The sequence below is a fragment of the Cornus florida genome, unplaced genomic scaffold (assembly GCF_030987335.1).
Source record: "Cornus florida cultivar Cherokee Brave unplaced genomic scaffold, ASM3098733v1 CherokeeBrave_3.0.0_Hap2_Chr03, whole genome shotgun sequence".
Classification (NCBI taxonomy): Eukaryota; Viridiplantae; Streptophyta; class Magnoliopsida; order Cornales; family Cornaceae; genus Cornus; species Cornus florida.
This window is the reverse complement of record NW_026775573.1, coordinates 89,877,090-89,902,472: the sequence shown is the minus strand read 5'-3', so window position 1 is coordinate 89,902,472 and position 25,383 is coordinate 89,877,090.

Genomic DNA, 25,383 nt, shown 5'->3' with positions numbered 1-25,383 from the left:
CATGCTATACAAGGTAACAAGACATAGATTCTCAAAGCCATAAACTTGAAATCTAAAATACGAATCAACTAAGATGGTTCATGCCACCTAGCATCTATGTTCCAAATGAGTCTATAAGATCATTCCTAAGCTACATTTGAACATAAAAACATAAATCACGATATCAATGCAATTTAACCGACATTGGAACTTCCAATACAACGCATAAAGCACGAATTCTCAAAATTAACATCTTGAAACTTAAGATGGAAAATTAAATATGGAACAACAAGTTACAACATCATGTAGTTATCAACTTGGAATTGAAATACGAAATCAAATAAGGTGGATACTTGGACATCACGCCAGATCAGACCGATACCAAAGTTACTTTAGGGTTACTAGCCCACGGGTAACTGCCCTATGTGCCCACTAGACTATATAAAGGGACTATCCCCCGTACTAGAACCACGTCCTAGCTGTAGCCAAACAACGACATCCCCAAGTTTCCAAAATCAACAAGTTGTGCAACAACGTATATATCAACATGTATATACAAGATAACCAACTATCAACCATGCACAACCAAATTTGTAAACACATACAATACATACTCTAAGTCCACCACTATTATGGCATGGAAGATGTCAAAAATAAAGTGTGCAACTCATTACACACGACAAGAATATATTCCATAAAGAAAACATGATCTTATGAATATAAATATAACAATAATGTTACTCAATGCTCCAAACATAACCAAGTAAATATACAACAAGTCTAAGTCCATAATCCTAATATAGAAGTAACTTCTAAAACATGCTTGAATCCATGGAACAATAAGATATAGTTTAATTAAATGAAAATAATTAAACTCTCTAGATTTCAATTCATTTCCAAATGGCCTCAAAATAATATATGTTAAAAGACATATCATGGTCATTACATATATCAAATCAAAAGTGCAAAATGGGCAAGATACCATCATGTAGAATTTAATTAATCCTAAATTAATTAAATCTCTAATTTTCAAAAGTCACTCAAATGATCCCAAATAAATATATAACAAGTACTAAGTCATAGTCATACCATATATCAAGTCCAAAATGGGATACAAGCAATACACAATTTACTAGAATTTAAATCAATTTAAATTTATTAAATCTCTAGATTTGAAAACCTATTCAAATCATTCCAAATTAACATACAACAAAGATCAAGTCATGGTCATGCCATATACCAAGTCAAAAGTGAGTTATAAGCAAACTACCATTAATCATAATTTCTCAAATTAATACAACACAAGCATACAAGTCATATAAGCATAAAAAACATGCAAGATAACAAACATATAACCCTATAACATTCCCTACCTCACTAGAGAAGTGTCTCTCTAGAATCCAAGGCAAAATCAACACAAAATGGCAAACCCTTCAAGGGTTATGTAGAGGAGGATGAAGGGAACAAAAAGTGTTCCAAACTTCATGGTCTAAGGTGAGTGGAAGACCCCCAAAAATCAAGGTCAAAGCTTAAGATTTCAAGCTCCATCCATGGAGGCTAGGGTTTGTGATGAGAAAGAAATGACATAAGGTGAAAAATGGGTGAGTGGAGGAAATAGAAATCCTCCACTCACTATGTGTTCCTACACCATGGTCAACACACATAACTATGGTCAATTGCACAAAAATCCCTCCTTAAAACCATAATCCCAAAGTGTCCCAAAAGTAATTTGCAAGACTTAATCCCAAGCCTACACTTGTCACTCATCCAAGGCTCCATCCTAGGCTTAATCTCAAGCTTACACTTGTCGACCATCCAAACCAACAAGTGCACCAATCCTAAGCCAACAAGTGCTTGAATCTCCACCCTCCACATGTCATCATCCAAGGCATCAAAGTGTTTCCACACAAATGTCAATAAGTGGACCATAATCCCAAAGTGGCCCAAAAAGTAATTGCAAGACTTAATTTGGAGCATACACTTGTCACTCATCCAAGCATCCATTGTAGGCTTAATCCCAAGCCTACACTTATCAACCATCTAAGCCAACAAGTGTACCTATCCTAGGTCAACAAGTGGTTAAATCTCCACCCTCCACATGTCCTCATCCAAGGCCTCAAAGTGTTTCCACACAAATGTCAGCAAGTGAACCAATGAGAGTGTGACACTTGTCACACTTTTTGAAAATTACAAAAAGGTCCTTTTTCAAAATGTCTTCCAAATTAAATTGTAAAATGGTCCCTAAGACGAAAAATAATTAATTTACAGTAATTACAGAAATGACCCAAAAGAAAGAGAAATTCAAAAGAAAAGTGTGCATCCACACCCCTAAGGAAGAAAGTGCACAAATGGCATGCATTTCTAGGAAAGTAAAAATACACATAGCATGGAATTTAAATATTGTGGATGCATATAAAACCGGAACCAAATCCGAACACTAAAAGTGAGGTTGTGCAAGAAAAAATGATAAACGAGAACAAGACGAAAGGTGAATAGTGTCACAAAAGTGAATATGAAAATGACTCGGTCCTCAAAGGAAGTCGTCAATCCACGGAAAAGAGTCTCGGAAACCATCCCCGAGCACTCAAGGTGACACTAAGTGATGAGAAACCGAACTCAGAAAGGAAAAAATATATATATATATATATATCCGTGAAAATCTGAGAAAATGAAAGGAAAGAAAATGACCGGGTCATTACAGAAGAATAGCAATTGTACCAATCAAGGCACTCTATAACAAATGGTTCAGTGCTAGCTCAGCTGAGCCTTCACCTATTTCAATGGGTGCTTCAACATTGTCCCTTCGTGTGGAAACACCTCTAGAGGGAATCAAGTCCCTAAGAAGTGTATCCTTCTCAACTGGCTCCGTAGGATTGGAGCTAGAACTCTCACCAACATCTCATCTTGTCGACCTAGGGCCAACTCCCCTTGGTTCATTTCACGGTGGCATCGTGCTATAAAACAAGAAAATTGTTTAATAACGATAACAATAAGGTCCAACCGTGAAGAACTCAACACAAAAGGATACTACACAAACACTTAGCATCTAAGACTATGCAATGAACACGTTAATATAAGCATATAAGCACATAAGCATGTAAGCAAGTAAACAGTTAAGTATGCTTTTTCATATAGCAAAACAGTTTAACAAATAATCATATAAACTATGCAAATGACTTCCCATGCAACCCAATGTAGGCCTCTACCCGTCGTCCTAATGGTTTTCGAACCATTGCTCTGATACCAAATTTGTAATGACCCTAAAACGATACCAATTATATATATATATATTGGAGGACCCTTTTTAGTAGAGGTTATGCTGATTTATATATATATATATATATATATATATATATATATATATATATAAATCAGCATAACCTCTACTAAAAAGGGTCCTGCGATAACCTACTTAAATGCATAAAAATGCAATGGCCACTCTTGGACCTTCAAATTTTATCTAACCTATCCCAACACATAATGCAAATAATATAAAACATTCCCAAAACAACAACATCAACAGCCTCCTCAAAATAGCCCATCATCATCATCACATTCATCCAGAATAAAGGAGTACATGTCTTATACATAGTTCCATGCTCACATACTAGAATTTTACTCCAATTATATCAACTTATTATCCATGAAGCAAAATTACAATAACAAGAGTTCATAATTCTCTATATCAAATATAACAAACTAAGGTTTTACAAAAAAAAATGATTAGAACTTAGATACAAAAATAGCAAAATGATTTTCTAATCCAAATTAGGCCTATGGTGGAACGTCATCCGCCACTTCTTTCCCATGTCCTGAAAAATGTTAAATAATAGGGTAAGCATAAAACTTAGTAGGCGGTGCCTAAGATACACCTCTTGTGACCTCATGAATCCAAACAATGAATAGAAATATAGAAAACGGGATCATGCTATGCCGGGAGAAAATACAACAATTACAAGGCCAAATAGCCAATGTAATGCTATGGAATGCTATGTCATACTATGTCACTCCCCCTTTTCAAAATCTCTTCCATTTCTTCACTTTTCAAACCGTTAATGTAACCCGTCCCTCAGTGACCCCTTGGCGATACGAGAGAATGATTGGCTACTGTCCCTAACCCTTAGTAACCCCGCGGCGTTATTTAGGCCCAGCTAGCTCAACCACGCTATGGAGATTTCCTTAGTTCTCACTAGGTTATATTAATGCCACAGCCCTTTGGTAACTCCTCAGCGTCCGGTTTTTTCAAAAAAAATCTTTAATCAAAACTTTATCCCAAAACCCCTTTTTCATTCACTTTAAATCATTTTGCCCTTTTTCATGCCCAATGCTATGCATAAATATCACATACTTTGCCAGTACTATGAAAATGAAGAATTTATACTACACAAATTAACATGTTTTCTTAAAATAATTTCAAACAAGTTAATTGTAATGACCCGGTTATTTTCCTTCCTTTCCCTTTTCTCAGATTTTTACGGATATTTTTTTCCGTTGATCTTTTCCTTTCTAAGTTTGATTTCTCATCACTTAGTGTCATCATAAGTGCTCGGGATAGTTTCTGAGACTCTTTCCTTTAGATTGACAACTTCTTTAAAGGACCGCGTCATTTCCACAATTTCATTTTTTTGACACTATTCACTTTTCGTCTTTTTCCACGTTTGTCACTTTTTTGGCACAACCTCACTTTTCGCGTTCAAAGTGGATTTTTGACTTCATGTACCTTCATTCTAAGTGGTTTCCATGAAATACGTATCTTTACTTTTATATAAAAGTAATCTGGTTGTTCCCCGTGTCCATAGGGACATAGATGCATAGTTCTTCAGAAATATTTTCTTTTCTTGGGAAATTTTTCATAAATATCTTTTAGAGTTTTTTTATTTTAGGTGTATTTAAGAAAATATTTTTATAAGATATTTTCATTCTGGGTCATTGGTGCAGTTAACTCTTTTTGTAAGGGCCATTGTGTAATTAATGAAAGTTATTATAAAATACCTCGTTTTGAGCCTGGATCCTCGTAAAGGATTTATTTTCACCTTTCGTCGAGTCATGTACTCTTACAATTTCCTTCCGGTCATTTTTCCCCAGTTTTAAGGTTTCTGACCCCTGTTATCACCGAACTTGTTCGGAGCATATCTTTCTGCTAGGGACTCAATTTTTGATGTTGTTTCTTTTGTTATTCATTTTATCTCATTTCGGTTCTTTTTCGTTTAAAGTGTTTTACTGTTTGAGCGTGTCTGCGCAAATTTCACTTTTCTGGACCTGGCGGGACCCGTTCGAGACACTTTTAGGGTTTTTCTATAAATAGGGGGTTAGTAAATGAAAAATCAGATTTTTCATCATCTTCTCCCTCTCTTGGCCGGCAGCCATGGTAGCCCCTTGGGCTGCAACCCTTCTTCTTCTTTTTCCGGCCTCTTCCCTCCTGGTAAATGTCGTAGTGCCTTAACGCTTGAGTTTGGGTAATGAGTTCGGGTTTGGGTTTTCCTGGTGCCTTAAAGGTTAAAGTTGTTTTCCTCGTTGTCCCCGACATAACCTAGGAGTATCTTTAGATTCGGAGCGGTTTCCTTTAGGTGGGATTTGAGATTTTCATCTCAAATTGAGGTAGGGGATGTAATATGTTTATATTTTTGTTGTCTTGCATGCTATTGATGCTTATACAACTTGTATGCATGCTTTTGTTCATAATCTAGAATTTAATTTAATTATTTTCTTTATGTAAGATTTAATTCACATGGTTGTATATGTGATGGAATCAAATTGTGGCATGCTATTAATTTAGGCCTAGATATGTTTATTAACATATATTAATTTTAGGACATTTGAATAAGTATTGAGACTTTTATTTAATTATTTTATTTTATGAAAATTTAATTTACATGGTTGTAACTAGTATGAAATCAACTTGTAATATGATATTAAAATAAGCTTTGGTATGTTCTTTAACCTATGTTAATTTGAGGCCATTTGGAATTGTTTTAAAATCTAAAGAAAATAATTAATTAGTTTAATTAATTTTATTTTAAGTGTTTTAGTCACTTAATTGGAGTTTTAACTTGATATTGTTGATGACCATGCTATGTTCTTTAATATACATTAAATTGAGGCTATTTGGACTTGATTTGAAATCTAGAGAATTTAATTAAATTCTATCTAATTATTCCATGGATTTAATTATATTTTAGAAGTTGTTCATATGTATAAATCATGGATTTAGACTTATTGTGTACTTACTTGATTATGTTTTAAGCATTGAATAACATGGTTGTTATGTTTTTATTCATGAGGACATGTTTCTAATATTGAATATATTGTTGACTTGTGATTTCATAGTATTATGAATACGGAATGCTTATTATGCATTATTGGAACTCAAATTGCTAACTTGTTACTATGTAGCAGTAATATGAGATTCTTGTGAGTTATTGATATGATTAGCCTTGTAAACTTATTGCTACAATGTTATAGAATTAGTGTTTAAAGTTCACCATGGAAGCATAATTTAAATTGTTAAGTAGATGACATTGTATTATACATTATATCATAGTAAAGACTTGACATTAGATATATGCCATTTTAGAATTAAAACTCTAAGGCATGGATTGTGTGGCTTTAACCTACTTGTGCATGGAAGGTGGTTTCGTGCATTATTTAATTGCGTATAAGTTGCGAAGTTAATTATTGATTTTAGAGTCACTTAAGACATTGTTACAAAGATATGGCTAGAGTTTGGCTCAAGTGCAGGAGGTGTAAGGTCTCCCCAAATTATAGTGCTCACTAGGGTGGTATTCCCAACGAGTTAGTACCCGGAATAATCGTTTAGGTCTTGGTTTTACTTCGAGATTTGATGTCCAAGTCTTCCACTATTTGATTTCGCATTCAATTTCAAGTTGACAACCAATGTTTAATTGTGACTTGCGATTTTGGTTATTGGTGATTTAATGTTATTAAGTACATTTATGCATTATGATTTTTAATGAATCATTGCAGTTTTAATGTTGTTAAGTACATTCATGCATTGTGATTTTTAATGAATCATTGCAATTTTGATGTTCTTGAGTACATTTATGCTAAAATGTTCAAATGTAGCTTAGGAATGATCTTATAGATTCCTTTGGAACATAGACATTAGGTGACATGACCCACTTTAGTTGTTTTCGTATTTTAGATTTCAAGTTGATGGCTTTGAGAATCTATATCTTATTGCTTTGTATAACATGCTTCTATGTTGTTTGAATTGCATGAATGATGTGATTTATGCTATAAATGATCTAAGGTAGCTTAGGATGCTCCTTGAGTCTCACCTTTGACATAGACATTAGGTGGTTTGACCTTTTGAATTGTTTCACATTAATGTGATAGCCTTGTAAAATGTTAGGTCCATGTATGCACATTCCCTACGAGTAACTTATTTACTCACCCTAAATTTATCGGGTTATTTTTCAGGTACGGAAACCTTAGTTTGGGATGCACAATATCCCTAGGTCATTTCGATGGATTGAAGTTCATTTGAATGTATTCTTGTTCATACGCAAATGTTAGCATGTTTGAGTTTTACTTTTAAAGTTGTAATGTATAGTTAGGTTAAAAATGTCATTTTTACCTTGAGGCTTGTAATGTGTGCCTAAGCACACTTTTTGACATTCATTTTATGTATATGATATGTGGCCAAGGGTCAAACTTCTTTTAAAATCCATGTATATTCATAAATGTTGAATTTTTCCTTTAATGAGAAGAATATGGGAAACTAGGGTTTTAGCATGACATTTTTGCACCGAAGTGTGCATTGTGTTTGAAATTTATTCTTTGGTATTCATTTACCATGTATGAGGTGTGGACAAGGGCTAACCACCATTTTGTTTTAGATTTTACATTTTGATTCCATATATTGCATTTTTGGGCTAAAATAGAAAAATCTGAGCCTTTAAGGGTTTATTTCCAAACCGGGTAGTGCAAAGTGTGCATGAGCACGTCTACTAGGACTCATTTAATATGCATGAAGTGTGGCCAAGGGCCAAACGCTCTTTTAAAAACATCTATGAGTTTTGGTTTCAAACATTTCTTTTAAAAGTCATTTTAGGCAACATTGAGGTTTGAGATGTCATATTTTGCATTGGGATGCGTCTTAAATGTCTTTTTACATTTTCGTGCATGTCTATATCTCACAAAACCCTTAAATTTCAGTTTTGGAATTATCTTAGGTAATTTATGAGTTTTTATGCAAATTTTATGTATTGGAGTTTGATTTAAGCTTTCCCTTTGTTTTAGTATGTTATGGATGCTTGTATGAGGCTATGGAATGTTTTTAAACTTGTTTCAGGACATATGGGATGAATGTATAGCATTAGGTTTGGACCGAGCACCTTCCCAACACATTACAGCAGCAGCAGCTTTTGCTGCTATCTGTTGCGTCAGTCGGTTGACAAGAGCCACCAGCCGGCTGATAGCCTCTCAAGACCAATTCCAGTGAGTTTGCTTGTGAAAAAGGTCATTTTGGCCCACTGATCCTTGCTTCAGCCGGTTGATGATTGAGTTTCGGCAGGCTGATCCTTGCCGTCGGTTGGCTGATCCTCCCGAAAGCCTTCCCTTTTTAATTTTTCTTGGACAACTTTCTTACACTAACTTCAGAGGGTCATATCTCACTTGTTTTTAATCCAAATTGGGTTTTTTTTTAGTCTAAATTCAAGAGGTTGAAGTTAGCTTAACAATGGTACCAACCACATACCAAAAATCTAACTGTAGTGAGAGTTATTATAGTTTTAGTGAGATAGGGTCATGTTATCTTTTAAATGGAGAATGCCACTTTGTTCTTTTTTTCATATCTTTTCCGTCCGAACTCCAAAATAGGCGATTCTTGAGTCTAACTTTGTTCATTTTTCATTGTCTTTCCAATGGTGTACACAGTGGCACCCATTTGAGTTTTAAATGACCATTTTAATCTTGGTTCATTTCTTATCGGGTTTGAAATCATTGCTTCAGTACTTGACTTATTTGAGTTTCGTGGCTTCATGGGGAGTCATATTGGTGCCTTAGGGATGACGTACTTCTCTAGAGGCCATTTTACTTCTTTTACTTCTGTATTTTGGATCCATTCTTGGGTTAACTTTAGGTCATCACTGACGTACCGGATTTACAAAACTTGGGCTATCACAAGTGGTATCAGAGCTCCTAGGCTTAAAAACCTTAGGACAACTGGTTTAGGGTGCATATCATACTTTTGTTGATCTACTTTGATATATTCACATGCCTTTGATAACATGTTTTGGTGTTGTAACATGTTTACGTGTTTCTTGATAACACGCTTGGTATTGTGACATGTCTCTTGTAATGACCCGGTCATTTTCCTTTCTTTCTTTTTTCGATAATTTCTTTTTTCGTCCTTTTCTTAGTTTCATCTTTTTCCCATTTATCATTTTTTCTTGCATAACCTCACTTTTCGTGCTCGGATTTGATTTCGGCTTTGCATGCATCCATGATATTTGATTTCCATGATATTTGTATTTTTACTTTCGTAGAAAAGCATGTTAGTTGCTTATCTTTTTCGTAAAGGGCATGGATACATAGTTTCCTTGGAAACATTCTTGATTTTTGGGGTTTTAGTGTAATTATGTAAAATAATTATTTTTCGTCATGGGGTCCATTTTGCAAATTAATTTGGAAGATATTTTGGAAAATGATTTAGAAAGTGTGACAAGTATCACACTCTTATGGAGCCACTTGTTGGCATTGGGATGGAGTCACTTGGAAGCATTATCTTGTGACATGTGGAGGGTGGAGATTCACCTACTTGTTGGCCTAGGATTGGTGCACTTGTTAGCTTGGATGGTTGACAAGTGTAGGCTTAGGATTAAGCCTAGGAATGAGCCATGGATTTGTGACATGTGTAGGTACCAAATTGAGTCTTGCACTGTGTGTGTGAGAGAGGTAGTGTAAGAACACCTAGTGAGTGGAGGAATACTAGATCCTCCACCCTCCTCATTTCATTTTATCTCTTTCTTTTCATTTGCTCTTAAACCGGAACCTAGCCTCCATTAAAGGAAAAGCTTGGCTTAGAGTTTTTGACTTCATTTTGGCCTCCTTCCTCTCACCTTAGACCAAGTAAAAGTTTCCTCTCACTCTCCTCTACAAAACCCTAGTTTTGTCTTCCATTTTAAGCTTGGTTGCTTTGGATTATAGAGATTCAATTCTCTATTGAGGTAGGGGTGGTAGTATGTTTATGCTTTGAGTGTTTATGATCCTTTGAGGTTTAATATATATTGTGTACATGCTTTTAATATTGTAGTCTTGCATATTATAGGAAATCCTCACATGTGACTTAGGATTTATTAATTTAAGCATATATATATGCATTTATATTGTGTAGAATTATTGATGTCTTATACAATTCTTATTAACTTGAATTGCTATATTTATTGTGATGATAATTTTATATTCTTATTGATTGCTTTTAGTATATAAAGCTTATTGTTGAGTCATAATTTAATTGATAAGTTGGTGGTATTGTATTGTACTTTATATCATGATGAGGACTTGTCATTTATTATGCCATTCTAGAATTGGAAACCTAAGACATGGTTTGTGTGGTTTCAAATTACTTGTGCATGGAAGGTGGGTTACATGCCTTGATTTTGTATATAAGTTTTGAACTTAATCATAATTGTGGATTCTCTTGGGACATTGTTACGATTTTAATGGCTAAAGTTTGGCTCTAGTGCGGGAGGTACGAGTTCTCCCCATTTGAGATAGTGTGCACTAGGGTGGTATTCCTAGCGGGTTAATGCCTGGAATAACCATTTAGGTCTTGGTTTACTCCGAGATTTGATGTCTAAGTTTTCCACTATTTGGTTTAGCATTCAATTCTAAGTTGACAACCAATGCTTAATTGTGACTTGTAATTTTGGTTATTTACGATTTGATGTTGTTAAGTACATCCATATTGATATTATGTTATGATAGAGTCATTTATGTTAGTTTAAGATGATCCTTTAGAACACCTTGAACATAGACGTTAAGTGGAATGATCCCTTGTATTCGTCTATATTAATCTTACAATGATATTGAAACTTTAGGGTATACGTATATGGTTCTTCCTACGAGTAACTTGATTACTCACCCTAGTTGTTTGAGTTATTTTACAGGTAAGGAGACTATATTCTCGGATGCTCATCATCCTTAGAGGTTTATGAGCACTTTGGAATATTTTTGTGTATTGACATGCACTTGTTTAGCATGTTTACTTTTGATGTTATATTTTTTGCATACCATGGATGTATGGTATTTTAGAAGCTAAAATGGCTTCCTTGATGTGTAATGTATATCTAAGAACACTTGACGATGCCTATTTTGTATGTATAACATGAGGCCAAGGGTATTCATTTTAAAGTTCACAAGTTTGTTTTAAAACTTGTTTCGGATCATTGGAATGCATGTATAGCCTTAAGGTTAGACCAAATACTTCCCCAAGAATTACAGCAGCAGCTATTACTACTTTCTGTTTCGTCGTTTGGCTGATTTTTGCTTTCTGTTTTGTCGTTCGGCTGTTAGAATGCTTGACCATGAAGGTCAAAATGCCTGATCATATAGGTCAGAACGCCTGACCATGCAAGTCCAAACGTTTGACCCTTCTGTCAGAACACCTGACCATGTAGGTTAGAACGCCTGACCATGCAAGTTCGAACGCTTGACCTTTCCGTTAGAACGTCTGACCATGTAAGTCCGAACACTTAACCCTTACGTCAGAACGCCTGACCATGTAGGTCAGAACATTTAGCCATATAAGTCTGAATGTTGAACCATATAGGTCAGAACGTCGGACCGTATAGGTCAGAACGCCTGACCGTGTAAGTCAAAACGCCTGACCATGTAGGTTAGAACGACTGACCTTGTAGGTCAGAACGACCGACCTTGAATAATGCCGAACGGGTGCTCAGTGTTGATGAGTGCCGAACGGGTTCTCCATGTTAATGAGTGCCGAACGAGCGCTCGGTGCTGATAAGTGCCGAACGAGCGCTCGGTGCTTTGGCTTTGGACAAGTACTTGTCCATACCTCAGAACCTTTCTTTTCTTTGCTTTGATCATCTTTCGCTTCCGCATTTCGGATCCGCTATCGGGTCATCTTTTAGTCATCACTGATGCATTGGGTTTATAAAACTTGGGCCGTCACATCTCTATGCTTATATGCTTATATGTTTAAAAGCATCCTTGTTTAACATGTAAGCTTATTTGTTTAAGTGCTTAACTATTTAAAGGGCTTTCTTTGATTGTTTTAGCATGACCATATATTGCATACCTTGTCTTGCTTCGCGTTTCGTGCATTCATAGTGTGAGTTGCATTCGATTATAATAACTCGCGTTATTATTGATCTCATTTCCTTTTCACGCGTATAGTATCATAATCCTGACTCGTGGAGAGTCTTCTCGTTAGTGCTCAGGTGAGTGTAGGGTTATTGTCTCGTAACGGTTAGCATTAGGGCTATCTATTTCGTTGTTGTCTTGTTTCATGTGGTGTTGGGATTCCATTACTGTATGAGCTCGTCTTGGGAAAGACTTGCTGACCCTATGTCTTGAGGATCTTAGTGGTCATTGGGGCGATAATTCCTTTCCTCATAGTGAGAGATTGGACTCATTCAGGTTTGTGTTACGTTTTCTAAGAAGTTGTCCTTTTGAGAGGTATTCCGTTCCTTTCTTCTTATTTTGTGCAAATTCCATTTGTACGATCACTTTTACATGTTTATGAGCCCCATTATTTTCGGGCATGCCATAGAAACATGTTTAGGATATATGACTATATGGTAGTTTGTGTGAGGATATAGATGATACATTTTCACATATGGTGCGACCGAGCGTGTGCACAAAATAATGCAAAACACTTTAGGTTTAGAAATAATGTCAAGTGGGCACCATATTTTAAAATTTATAAAACCACTAAACACTTATACTATGGAGTATGAAGTGAGCAGGCATCGTCCTAAGAGATCTAAACAATTATAAGTTTTTCAGAATTGAATTCTACTTTAGTTCTTATGTGATTGCTAAAAAGGTTTGGTTTTGTGATTAGACTAATTTTAAACTAAATGATGCAAATAAAGAGTAGAGTTTAAAAGATTGGAAAGAGACTTAGGGTGTAGGATTCACCACTAAGCACATTCCCTAACTCACTCACTTTCAACTAATTGGGGAAATAATAATGTGTAATCTAAATATGGCTAACAACTGCAATGAAAAGTGTAAACCATGAATTTCAAGCATGAATCAACTGCTTAACGACAATTAAACTAAGTGTAGTACAATTCACCAATTCAAAGTATGATTTATCAATTCAAGTTGCAATTTCAACACACATTAATCTAGAGGATAATGCAATTGTGACAATAAGCATGGATTTCAAACACAGGCATGGATGATTTACTTACCTAGGAATTAAATTGCAATTTAACTAATTAACCTTAAATTAAACTAACTAAACATGAAATTAGCTAATTAAACAAGAAATTAACCTAATTGTGTAGAGCAATCCATCTAGTATAAGCAATATCCATCAAATTGATTCATAACTACAGCTAAATATCACCAGGTATAGACATCACAAGAATCAATTTAGAATGAATTCAAGTGTAAAGCTTGTTTATTCATCAACCACACATAAGAAAACACATGATTAACACAAATAAACATTTGGAAGAATTGATTCGTATATTTCAAGCCTATACAATAATTACATACTATATCCCCAAAAAGTATGAAAAGAAAGAGAATAGGTTACATGCTTAGGGTTTATCCAACCCTAAGTAGAAGAATCAGCCACTCATGGTTGATGGAGTTGAAGACAGAACAATCTCCATCCTTGGATTCATCATTTCTGAGCTTTTTCTTCCTAACCCTAGCCTGTTCTTCCTTTCTCCTATTTTGCGTTTTCCAGAGAGAATAAAATATCACGATACAGAAAACTAATAATATCCAATTAATAAATTAAAAACTCACTTAAATAAAATAATAACTAACCCTAAACTAATGGCTCACTGGGCCTTAAGTAACAAACCCTATTAAAGCCCATAAGTTACAAAAATAAACCCAAAATAAGAAAATCCCGTAATGCTGCCAGGTACTAGGGGATTGATCCCACAGCCTTGGAGATTGATCCCCCAAGGGCATTTTTAGTTCTGTGAATAGTGGGGGATCGATCCCCCAGAGTTGGAAATTTCCTTTAAGCCTTATTTAGCTCCATTTTGGCCCCGGGCTAATTAGTTTGCTTCTTCATCTTTGGGAACATCATCAAAGGCCCGAGATTGACCGCTTTTGAAGAATAAACACACTATACGAGCAATAGGCTGCGACCTCTTTTTGCCATTTTCTGAACTTTTTCTGAATGTCTTTGCTTGACTCCAAAAAGGCTTTAGTGAACCAAAATTAGTCCGTTTGAACCTTATTGACCTGAAATTGATATAAACATAAATTAGAACTAAAACATGAAAATAAGATAGGTGCAATGACTAAAATACCCTAGTTTAGGTGCTGAAATATGCAACATTTAAGCATTGATCAACATACTATATCCATTTAACATACTAGTGTCATTAGTGGTGTATAAAGTGTCATCATTTATTTGACCCCTATGTGATAGATGGTTTATTTGGTTTACCTTATGTGTACTGTGTTCTTAGTACTAAGGTATTATTTGATTTATGTCATTTAATTTTGTGAGTATCTACTATACGAGTATTTGGTCTATACTGTTTCATCTTTCTTGCACTTATGATTGGGGTTTTGTGACCGTGGTTATTGGGATAGAGATGTGTGAGCTACGTAGCAGACTTGTGTTTTAAGGTTTTAGTTGTCCACTATAGAGATTTTGACCCAATGTCTTGTCTTCTGTATGTAACCTTACGGTAGGTCTACTTTAGATCTGTGCTCAGGTTTTTGGTTTTGTGGGTTCGATCCATTGCCTTGAGGGCACAGACTTGTCAGGCTGTGGATTCGTGCCCAGTGTTGTTGTTATAGCGTTTTTAGATGTGGGAGTCGTTAGTTATGCCATCATTAGGGGTTTGTGGCCTTAAGCGTAACGGTGCCAATGACATTGTTGTCAGAGTTTTTAGATTAGCTACCCCAACTCTTGTAGACACCTGGTTCTCATAGTGCTTTTGGTAATGATCATTTTTAACATTGATGTCATTTGTATCAAAAAGTTTCTTTCTGGGTTGATCTGTTAGGGGCATATTATGAACTAGTGCCTTATACTGTCACTAAGACAACATTTTTTGGAAAAACGCCGTGAAGAAACTCCCCCCGAAATCACGTTTTCTATGTGATAGTGTCAAGACCGGAATTTATTTCCCAAAGGATATTCCCAAAATGCCCTTAAGCAAGATTTTTCAACAAAAATGTGAAATGAGTCCATAAGAGGCTCATTTCACCAACGAAAGAGTTTTTCCCGGAACCGATCATGCACGCAGACATAACTTACCTATTTGGATGTGCTACAATGATCCATGGCTTAAAAATACCGTTAATGCAAAATTCAACCCCCCGACGGCCAAAAAGGCAAAAATGCACATGAAAAGGGAATTTTGAAACTTAAAATCATAAAATGGTTTCAAATTACCATTTGGCCCTTGGCCACACTTCATACATGATTAATGAAACCCTATGGAAGAATCAAAATGAAATTCCTACACCTGATGCAAACATGGTGAAGCAATGACTTGACATTTTTTAATATTTCCATAAGATTTTATGAAGTCAAAAGTTATATAGGATACAAAATACATGTCATTGGCCTCTGGCCTCATCTCATACATGTCAAATACATTGTAAAGAGTATACTCATGTACACATTACATGTTTAGAATCAAATACACACATTTTGACAAATAAGGCTTAAAGTGGCATTTCAAGCCAACCTTTGCAAGAATTTAAGCCTTCAAGTCTACAATCATCCAAACGTAATGAGAATCTCGAACCTTGATTCATGTACCTGTACAATACCCCGGTAACTTTAAGGTAAGCAATATAAAGTTACTAATAGGAGATGAGCATGCATAGACCTAACATTTTACAAGATTAATACATTAATATTAAACAATTCAAAAGGGCCATGCCACCTAACGTTTATGTCAAATGTGAGACTCAAGGAGCATCTTAAGCTACCCTAGATCATTTCTAGCATAAATCACATCCTTCATGCAATTCCAAACAACATAAGAGCATGCTATACAAAACAACAAGATATAAATTTTCAAAGCCATCAACTTAAAATCTAAAATACGATAACAACTAAATATAATAATTTAGTATAATTAGAATTTCTAACACAACGCATCAAGAAATAAATTCTAAAAGTTATCAACTTGAAATCTAAAGTGCAAAAACAACTAAATATAACAATTTAGCATAGATGTACTTAACAACATCAAGAACATGCGATAATTCCTTAAAAATCATAATGCACAAATGTACTTAACAACGTTAAATCGCCAATAACCAAAACCACAAGTCACAATTAAACATGATTGTCAACTTGGAATTAAATGCGAAATCAAATAGTGGAAGACTTGGACATCACGTCTCAGAATGAACCAAGAATAAAATGGTTATTCCGGGCATTAACCAGCTAGGAAGACCACCCTAGTGCACACTATCTCAACTGGGGAGAACTCATACCTCCCGCACTAGAGGCAAACTCTAACCATATCACTTGTAACAATATCCCAAGACTCCAAAATAAACCAAATAAGTTCATAACTTATACATAATTTATATAATGCACGAAATCACCTTCCATGCACAAGTAGATTGAAACCACACAATCCATGCCTTAGAGTTTCAATTCTAAAATGGCATATATAATGTCAAATACAAAGTGTGCAATTCTTTACACAAGTCATTCATATATTCAATATTGGAAACAAGTTCTCATGAATATAAATTTAACAACAATATTATTCAATGCTTAAAACACAACCAAGTGAATACACAACAAGTCCATCATCCATGATTTAAATATAGAAACAACTTCTACAACATAATTAAATCCATGGAACAATTACATAGAATTTAATTAAATAAAAATAATAATTAAATTCTCTATATTTCAAATCAATTCCAAATAACCTCAAATTAATATATGTTAAACAATATAGCATGGTCATTACATATATCGAATCAAAAGTGCAAGATGAGTAAGATATCATCATATAGAATAAAGTTAATTTAAATTAATTAAATCTCTAGATTTCAAAAGTTATTCAAATAATCCTAAATTAATATATAACAAGCACTAAGTCATGGTCATATCATATCTCAAGTCTAAAATGGAATACAAGCAAAACACAATTAAGTAGAATTTAAATCAAATTAAATTCATTAAATCTCTAGATTTAAAAACTCATTTAAATCATCCCAATTTAATATATAACAAAGATCAAGTCATGGTAATACCATATACCAAGTCTAAAATGAGTTATATGCAAGCTATGATACTTCATTAATGTGACGACCTTGGATTTTTCAACCTAGTGTGTCCTGTGATAACCCAAATCGGATCCAGAAAGCGGAAGCAAAACGAAAACAAGTCCATAGAGATGTACGTTATCCCTAGGACATAAGAATGGCCCCTCGAGGAAATTTGAGACTCAGCGGAAGCAAAACGAAGACAAGGGTATCAAAACCCTACCAAAAGAAGGACCAAGGGTAAAATGACCATTTTACCCTCAAAGGAAAGAATTTGACTTCCAACAAGTCCAATGAGATCAAAAACATCCAAAAACATCCTTTGGTAACTTCACATGAAGTACCAAGGCCAAAGGAAGTGAAATCCCAAATGAACCCTATCTCGATTCGAACTAAAACTGGCACCCTCTCACTAAAATAAGGATATCTCAAGCTATGAAAAGAATCTGAAATTGAAATTTATACCATTGGAAATATAACAAAAAATGAATGAAGTTAGACTCAAGAATCACCTGATTTGGAGTCCGGACGGAAAAGATATCAAGTCCTGAAATCGAAGGATGGAAAACCCTATCCCGGTTAGAACCAAATTTTGACACTACCTTACTAAAACATGAATAACTTGACTTCAAAATTGAATCTGAAGCTCTAATTTATACCATTGGAAATCTTATTTCGACGCGGTCAGTTTAGACTCAAGAACGGACCAATTCGGAGTTAAAACGAGTGAGATATGGCCCGTTGAAGAAAGGTGTCTGGAGCAGGAACAGTACTCGCGGGCGCCTGCCAATTGCGGCAGAAACCCATGGGCATCCACCCAAAAGCTGCGGGGGCCCACCAAATGCGGCAGTGGCGTGGACTGGAACCTCCAAAAATGCAAAAATAGTGTTTTTAGCAGAAAATTGAACTTGGAGTACGGTTTATGAGGTCAAGATGACATTTTTTGGAAAACCATGAAGAAGAAAATTCCCCTAAAATCACATTTTCTATGTGACAGAGTTGAGAACAGAATTTATTTCCCAAAGGAAATCCCCAAAATGCCCTTAAGGTCAAATTTTTCAACAAATGGGTGAAATGAGTTCATAAGAGGCTCAAAACACAAACGAAAGGGTTTTTCATGAAAACTATCATGCACACAGATGTAAATAGTAATTTTGAATGCGCGGGAAAGATCCGCGGCTCCTGGAAATGGCCGAGTCAAAATCCGACTCCCCAACGGCCAAAAAGGCAAAAATGAACTTGAAATGAAAAAAATGAAAACCAAAATCATGAAATGGTTTCAAATTACTGTTTGGCCCTTGGCCACACTTCATATATGACTAATGAGATCCTACGGAAGAATCAAAATGGAATTCCCACACCCGATGCAAACATGGTGAAACAATAACTTGACATTTTTTAATATTTTCATAATATTTCATGAGGTCATAAATTACATAGGATACAAAATACATGTCATTGGCCTCCGGCCTCATCTCATACATGTCAAATACATTTTAAAGAGTGTACTCATGTACACATTACATAAATGGAATCAAATATACACATTTTGACAACTAAGGCTACAAGTGGCATTTCAAGCCAACCTTTACAAAAATTAAAGCCTTCAAGTCAATTATCATCCAAGCAATGATGAACATCACGCACCAAGTCTTCATACCTGAAACAGCCCCCCAATAACTTCGGGGTGAGTAAACAAGTTTACTCGTAGAGAATGAGCATGCATAGACTCGATTTCTTTAGAGATTTTTAGACTAACATGAAACAGTTCAAAATGATCATGCCACCTAACGTCTATGTCGAATATGAGACTCAGGGAGCATCCTAAGCTACCTTAACTCATTTCTAGCATAATTCACACCATTCATGCAATTCCAAACAACATAAGGACATGCAATATAAAGCACCAAGATATAGATTCTCAAGGTTATCAACTTGAAATCTAAAATACGAAAATAACAAAAGTGGGTCATGCCACCTAACGTCTATGTTTCAAATGAATCTATAGGATCATTCCAAAGCTACATTTGAACATTTCTAGCATAAATCACATCATGCATGCAATTCCAATATAACAATTTAGCATGGATGTACTTAACAAGATATAGATTCTCAAGGTTATCAACTTGAAATCTAAAAGTGTGAAAAACAACTAAATATAACAATTTAGCATGGATGTACTTAACAACATCAATTCGCCAATAGCCAAAACCACAAGTCATAATTAAACATGATTGTCAACTTGGAATTGAATACGAAATCAAATAGTGAAAAACTTGGACATCACGTCTCGGACTAAACCAAGATCAAAATGGTTATTCCGGGCATTAACCCGCTTGGAAGACCACCCTAGTGCGCACTATCTCAATTGGGGAGAACTCATACCTCCTGCACTAAAGCCAAACTCTAGCCATGTCACTTGTAACAACAATGTCCCAAGACTCCAAAATAAACCAAATAAGTTCATAACTTATACATAAGTTATATAATGCACGAAATCACCTTCCATGCACAAGTAGGTTGAAACCACACAATCCATGCCTTAGACTTTAAATTCTAAAATGGCATATATAATGTCAATTACGAAGCGTGCAATTCCTTACACAAGGCGACAATATATTCCATAAAGAAAACATGTTCTCATGAATATAAATATAACAACAATGTTATCCAATGCTCAAAACACAACCAAGTGAATACACAACAAGTCCAAGTCCATGATTTGAATATAGAAACAACTTCTAAAACACAAATAGATCCATGGAGCCATTAGATAGAATTTAATTAAACAAGATGATTAAATTCTCTAGATTTCAAATTAATTTCAAATAACCTCAAATTTATAGATATTAAGCAACATATCATGGTCATTACATATATCAAATCAAAAGTGCAAAATGAGCAAGATACCATCAGGTAGAATTTAATTAATTTAAATTAATTAAATCTCTAGATTTCAAAAGTTATTCCAATGACTACAAATTAATATATAGCAAACACTAAGTCATAGTTATACCATATATCAAGTCTAAAATAGAATAAAAGCAAAACACAATTAACTAGAATTTAAATCAAATTAAATTCATTAAATCTCTAGATTTGAAAACTCATTAAAATCTTCCCAATTTAATATATAACAAAGATCAACTCATGGCCATGCCATTTATCAAGTCTAAAATGAGTTATATGCAAGCTATGATAGATCTCTAATTTCTAAATTTAACAAAAGTCATGCATATAACTTATATTTCATACAAGAGCAAGTAAAACAACTTGGAAAATAAATTATAAGACCCCCTACCTCGCTAGAGAAGTGTCTCTCTAGAATCCAAGGCAAATCAACAGAAGATGGCAAACCCTTCAAGGGTTGTGAAGAGAAGGATGAGGGGAACAAAAAGTATTCCCAAGGTTAAGCTTGGAAATCAATGGAAGGCTCCCAAAAATCAAGGTCAAAGCTTAAGGCTTTAAGCTTCATCCATGGAGGCTAGGGTTTGTGGTGAGGAAGCTAATGACATAATGTGAAAAAGTGTGAGTGGAGGAATTAGAAACCCTCCACTCACTAGGTGATCCTACACCATGGTCAACACATACATCTATGGTCAATTACACAAAAACCCTTCTTTAAAACCATAATCCCAAAGTAACCCAAAAAGTAATTGCAAGACTTAATTTGGAGCATACACTTGTCACTCATCCAAGCATCTATTGTAGGCTTAATCCCAAGCCTACACTTGTCAACCATCTAAGCCAACAAGTGTACCTATCCTAGGTCAACAAGTGGTTAAATCTCCATCCTCCACATGTCCTCATCCAAGGCCTCAAAGTGTTTCCACACAAATTCAGCAAGTGGACCAATGAGAGTGTGACACTTGTCACACTTTTCAAAAATTTCAAAAAGGTCCTTTTTGAAAATATCGTCCAAATTAAATTGCAAAATGGTCCCTAAGACGAAAAATAATTACTTTACAGTAATTACACAAAAACCCCAAAAGTTTAGAATATTACTAAAAGGTTATGCGTCTATACCCTTTACAAGAAAAGTAAACACTTAGCATACTTTTCTACAAAAGTGAAAATACACATAGCATGAAATTTAAATATCGTGGATGCATGCAGAACCAAAATCAAATCCAAACACGAAAAGTGAGGTTATGCTAACAAAGTGACAACCGAGAAAAAGACGAAAAGTGAATAGTGTCACAAAAGTGAAAATGTGAAAATGACTTGGACCTCAAAGGAAGTCATCAATCCAAGGAAAAGAGTCTCAGAAACCATCCCCGAGCACTCAAAATGACATTAAGTGGCGAGAAACCGAACTCATAAAGGAAAAGATCAACGGAAAAAAATATCCGTGAAAATCTGAGAGAAAGGAAAGGAAATAAAATGACCGTGTCATTACAATTAATTTCTCAAATTAACAAAAAACATCCCTATAGCTTATATTTCATACAAAAGCAAGTAAACCACTTAGAAAATAAACTATAACACCCCCTACCTCACAAAAGGATTGTTCCTCTTGAATCCAAGGCAAGCAAGCTCAAAATGATAAACACTTCTAGGGTTATGAAGAGGAAGGTGAGGCAAAAATTTTACCTCCCAAGGTTAATGGTCTAAAGTGAGTAGAAGGCCCTTGTCAAGGCCTAAAGCTTCAAGCTTCATCCATGGAGGCTAGGGTTTTCTTTACAAGAGAGGGAGATGATGAAATCAAGTATGATAGAATGTGAGTGGAGGAAATAGAAATCCTCCACTCACTATGTGCTCTTACACCAAGGTCAACACACACAAGTTTGGTCAATTGCACAAAAACCCTTCTTTAACAACATAATCCCAAAGTAGCCCAAAAATAATTGCAAGACTCAATTTGGAGTATACACTTGTCACTCATCTAAGCATCCATTGTAGGCTTAATCCTAAGCCTACACTTGTCAACCATCCAAGCTAATAAGTGCACCTATCCTAGGTCAACAAGTGGTTGAATCTCCACCCTCCACATGTCATCATCCAAGGCATCAAAGTGTCCCCACACAAATGTCAACAAGTGGACCAATGAGAGTGTGACACTTGTCACACTTTTCAAAAATTACAAAAAGGTCCTTTTTGAAAATATCTTCCAAATTATATTGCAAAATGTTCCCTAAGATGAAAAATAATTACTTATAGTAATTACACAAATGACCCCAAAAGAAAGAAAAATTCTAAAGAAGTATGTATCCACACCCCTAAGGAAGAAAGTACACAACTAGCATGCTTTTTCTACAAAAGTAAATATACACATAGCATGGAATTTAAATATCATGGATGCATACAAAACTGGAATCAAATCCGAATACGAAAAGTGAGATTGTGCCAACCAAGTGACAAACGGGAACAAGACGAAAAGTGAATAGTGTCACAAAAATGAAAATGTGAAAATGACTTGGTCCTCAAAGGAAGTCGTCAATCCAAAGGAAAGAATATCAGAAACCATTACCGAATACTCAAGATGACACTAAGTGATGAGAAACTGAACTCAGAAAGGAAAAAATCAATGGAAAAAAAATATCCGTGAAAATTTGAGAAAATGAAAGGAAGAAAAATGACCGAGTCATTACAACCCTTCTTCTTCTTTTTCCGACCTATTCCCTCGTGGTAAATGACATAGGGCCTTTGCATTTATTGTAGGCCTTGGTGAGATCCTTCTTTCCCCCTTATTAGAATCCGTTTTAGACCTTTTTTTAGTTCGGGTTTGAATCCAAGTTTGGGTTTTGGTAGTACCTCCTTTGTGTTTAATGTTCACCTTGTTGTCCCTGACATATCCTATAAGTTTCATCAAATTTGGAGTACTTTTCTTTCGGTGGGAATTTGAGATTTCATCTCAAATGGAGGTAGGGGATGTTATAGGTTTTATATTTTTGTTATCTTGCATGCTATTGATGCTTATACAACTTGTATACATGCTTTTGTTCAAGTTCTATAAATTAATTTAATTTGATTTAAATTCTACTTAATTGTACCTTGCTTATATTCCATTTTAGACTTGATATATGGTATGGTCATGACTTAATCATTGTTATATATTAATTTGGGATCATTTGAGTAACGTTTGAAATCTAAAGGAAATTGATTAATGAGTTTAATTAATTTTATTTTAAGTGTTTTAGTCACTTAGTCGGAACTTTAACTTGATATTTTTGATGACCATGCTAGATTTATTAACATATATTAAATTGAGGCTATTTGGAATTGTTTTGAAATCTAGAGATTTTAATTAAATGAATTAATTAAAAATCTATTTAATGGTCCCCTTGATCTAATCAAGTATGTGAGTAGATATATCTTGTGTAGAAAAGTTAATTAATTTAGTAGATCAATAAATTCTTGTGATTTCATAGTATTATGAATATGAATGCTTATTGTGCATTATTGGAAGTTAAATTGCTAACTTGTTACTATGTAGTAGTAATATGAGATTCTTGTGAATTATTTATACTATTAGCCTTATAAACTTATTACTACAATGTCATAGTATTAGTGTTTAAAGTTTACCATGGAGGCATGATTTAAATTGTTAAGTAGATGATATTGTATCGTACATTGTATCATAGAAAAGACTTGACATTATATATGCCATTTTAGAATTGAAACTCTAAGGCATGGATTATGTGGTTTCAACCTACTTGTGCATGGAAGGTAGTTTCATGCATCATTTTATTGTGTATAAGTTGTGAACTTACTTGTTAATTTTAAAGTCACTTGGGACATTGTTACGAATTGATGGCTAGGTTTTGGCTCTAGTACGGGGACAAGAGTCCTCTAAGTCAACTGTGCACGTGTTGGGTAGGTTGGCCAGGGGTTCGTAGCCCTATGTCGGTCTGATCCGATTGATGTCCAAGTATATCCGCCTTTGTTGATTTCGCACTTTAGATTTCAAGTTGATAACTTTGAGAATCTATGTCTTAATGCATTGTATTAGAAATTCTAATTATACTAAATTGTTATATTTAGTTGTTTTCGTACTTTAGATTTCAAGTTGATAACATTGAGAATCTATGTCTTGATGCGTTGTATTAGAAATTCTAATTATACTAAATTGTTATATTTAGTTGTTTTCGTACTTTAGATTTTAAGTTGATAACCTTGAGAATCTATGTCTTGATGCGTTGTATTAGAAATTCAAATTATGCTAAATGGTTATATTTAGTTGTTTTCGCACTTTAGATTTCAAGTTGACAACTTTGAGAATCGACATCTTATTACTTTGTATAGCACGCTCGTATGTTGTTTGGAATTGCATGAATGATGTGATTTATGCTAGAAATGTTCTAAGGTAGCTTAGGATGCTCCCTGAGTCTCACATTTGACATAGACGTTAGGTGGCATAACCTTTTGAATTGTTTCACTTTAATGTTGATCGGTTGTCAATTATACATCAACCTTTGCAATAGCACAAATCATTATAAAATAGGGCAATTGGTCGGGTAGGTCGAACCACTGGGACTGCTAGTTTATGGCAACCTAAGTAACTAGAATCATCTTTTAGAATGATAAAGGGGTTTATAGAGGATTTGTTGGATTGTCACTAAAAGTAGGAATTAAAATGTGCATAAATTGAGAATGCAAGGGAGTACGAGACAAAGACAATAAAAAAAATGGGAGTTAGGGAGGTGAATCCACTACCTATCAATAAGCATGTTAGGGCATGATTTACTTTAGGGAAATAACATATATAAATGACCATAGAATATAACAACATAAAGTAGCTATATTACCTTCAAGAAAATTATGAAATCAATAGGCAAGAATAACCTATCAAAGCATTACATGTTTTAGTTACCTAAACTAAGATGCAACCTTAGACATGCTTACTAAGTCAAAGATTATCAAGCCCTTAAATTCATAATAAAAGCATATGAAACAGAAATCAAGAATAACCTATCAAAGGGAGAACCTAAGCAATAGATTATCAAACTTCCTAAATATCATGCC